Source organism: Pezoporus wallicus, unplaced genomic scaffold (genome assembly GCF_028554395.1).
Source record: "Pezoporus wallicus isolate ANWC-B61680 ecotype Strahan unplaced genomic scaffold, APGP_CSIRO_Pwel_v1 contig_7274, whole genome shotgun sequence".
In the NCBI taxonomy this organism is placed as follows: domain Eukaryota; kingdom Metazoa; phylum Chordata; class Aves; order Psittaciformes; family Psittacidae; genus Pezoporus; species Pezoporus wallicus.
In genome coordinates, this window is record NW_026637137.1 from 44,789 (window position 1) to 47,962 (window position 3,174).

A 3,174-nucleotide genomic window follows, 5' to 3' on the forward strand; every position below is an offset into this window, starting at 1 on the left:
CTAAGAGTTCATCAAGGCTTCCAGAGGAGAGACTCAAAAGAGCCTCATTTAGGGCCACTATTTATGGGGTCCTAAGATGATTTGCTTTCGTCATCGGTAGATTTCCATCCCAGCTGCAACATGGGTCAGTAATTACTGGACATTTTTCAAAACTTCACTGACAATGGTACCACTCCACTTGGGCTACGATCAAGGGAAGGAATGTTCTGAGACTGTCAGGGAATGACTGATTATCCCTATTCTCTCTTATGATCTTAGCCAGGTAATGGGAGTCCCTGGTACAATCAGTGCCTCCCTCCTTAGCTGTGTAAATGTTCCTGGTACAGTCAAGAGATGCTTCACCACCCAACTCATTACACGAAGGCCTCATGGGAATTTCTTAAATCGTAGAGGATGGGGGAAGGAGGCACCACCACAGGTGAGTAGTGAGATAGCTGTGTGGCCCAAGTGTCTTTGCTAAGGCTTCTAGGATGCCATGAGTCCCCTTCCCTTATGAACACTGTCATGTAAATGGCAGTAACGTAATGTAAATGTAAATGCAGATTTCTGCAAAAGCCTCTCGTAGGCCTGTTTCTTTCTTTGGTTATGGCTGCAGTGTTTTCCAGTGCAGACTCAGCCATTTGGCTAAGCTGTCATTCTCCATCATCCAGCTAACACAGTTATTTCTGTATTATAGACCCATTGTTTGACACTAAAAATACCTGGCTTATATATTAGCTAAAGGGATGCTGAGAATAGTCTGCCACCTTTAGCAGGGAATATTGGATGCTTTTGTCTTTGAGAAGTCCCACTGGTCTTTCCTTTGTGAATGGCTGTAAATTGCTTACTGGAACTAAAATGCCACTTTTTATTCAATTCTTTCTTGATTTTACTCAGGAGGTACATAGCAGCAGATTAAATTGCTTGGTGTTGCTTTCTGTCTAAAAGAGACACTTGACTCTCTCAGCATATGCATTCAGGAGTCTTGAAAAACAGGGATGGGGAAAGAGTTTTCCCTACCCAGTTACCTGTTGTGTACCCCTTTCTTGAAATGCATTAACATGCTTTTAAGACAGACATTTTTTGCTCTGCTAAAGCTATGTAAAAGTTAGAGGCAGAGTATGAATTACCTGAACAAGTGAGGACACCCTTCCTAAAGAGGGAAATCAGCTGGTCTTTTGGAGATGTCTCCTCTCTATTCCTGAAGCTGGCTTGCCTTAAACTCTTAACCTAGATGACTAATTTAACTGGCATCCCAGTTTTGAGGTCATTAGGGGTAAGTGAGATGATGCCCTCTGAAGCTTGCAAAAGGTTTCAATAATTTTTGTCCTTTAGGCAAAACTTTTCAATTTTGGAGGCCAGGCAAATCCTGAGAAGCAACTTCCTGGTTTTAGAGAATCCAGAGATGATAATGGTGCCAAGGCAAAACAAAATAAAAGGAGAATAACTGTAATTTCCTTTAGAAAATTTATCTTTTCTCAAAAACTCTTCCAAAGCTCCCAGTGAATGCCCACTTGTTTGGGAGTGGGCCCCACTTACATCCACTTCCATTCCTTGCTTAATGGGACTGCAAAAACCAGAGTGGACATTATCCCTTTTCACACCAGCAAAAACAGTGAGGCTTTCAACCTTGCACTGAAAACTGAGATAAGGTAAAATATGAGAAATTTTGTAAATATAAACCCTTTAAAATAAAATGATACAGATGACATAAAAGTATAAAAATTGTTACTGACATGAATAATTCACTAACTATTGCACAGTATAAGTCACCAACTAATGTGTATTACGTGCCATTTAATAGTGGATGTATCTGAAGAAATATGGAAATTGGAATACTTTAATAACTTTCTATATGAAAGATGATGAGACTGCCTAAATGATTAAAAGGAAGATATGTTATAATGAACTAAAGCCACTCGAGTGTAAGGTAATTTTAATTCAAATCTCCATCTGCTTATGTATAATTAAGACTCATTTAACAAGTTAATGCCTAACAGAGAGAACTGATAAGTTTGGTATTAAAGAGCTTAAGAGAAGTAAATTAAACTGTCGAGTTTGAGGAGCTTTCATTTGAATTCCCTGCACCTGAACCAAAACACAGTCAGTTGCATTTCTTTACCCTGACCTTGCAGCCAGGTCCCAAACTTGGGGAGGAAAAAAACCTGACAAAACAGAACATCCTTGTTACATTTTCATTTTTTATATCGTTAGTATTTTGACAGACTCTTTACTGAGATGAATATTTATACTGTTCAACCTGCTCACTATGTAGTGTCTATACACCATTAAGAAGACACTTTGCATGCCATCAAAAATATTTATGCATTGCAGAGATTGCCAGTGGGCAATCCCAATAACCTATGAAAATAAGAGGGTTGCCTTTGATGTACAAAAGAAGTAATATTTTGATTTGTGGTAAATTTTATGTGATAGTCACCTGCTTAACTTTCTATTTCATTCTTTCTTCAAATATCTTCCCTGCAAGGTCCAGTAGTCAAAACAGTGACTTCGACCCTTTCATCTTTCATCATGCAATTTTAATTTTCTTCTTTTGGCTTCTCATCCACTGTCAAAATGAGTTTCCTATATTCACTTCATACTTACAATTCTCTGTCCTCTCTTTATTTTTTGTCACTGGAGCCAGATGTCAGACTTGATTCACTCCTACAGTGCTTAGCAATAAGCTAAACATTTTTATTTGCATTGGAAGAACAAATACCACAGTACGTCCAATGCTTATTGCAGTGCAAATATTTCCAAGTGACGTAAACCAAGGAATTAAAGGTAAGAGATCTCATAAATGACTTCCGTAAGGCATTATTGCAGTATTAGAAGTTCATGGTTTCGTTTTTAGGCCAAAATACTTTCCTAACCTGCTTTTGCATCAGCCGAAGACAGAAAAAGTAGGAACTGAATTGTTGAAAATATATGAAAGAGTAGAACCAATGTCTTCTCAAGTTGAGGTTTGGCCAATGGAGGTCCTTAAAAAATCAAGAGAAAGTTAAATGTTCCTTTGTGTGTACATCCACAGATTAACACAATTTACTGTTTGTAGCAAGTATCTGCATTATAAAAGCATTTGGGTTGATAGGTATTTGGATGTTACAGTCTCACAAACAAGGGAACATATATTTTAAAAGGTCTTCCTTTGCTCCAAGGCTTAAAAATGCATTCCATGCAAAGACATCACCA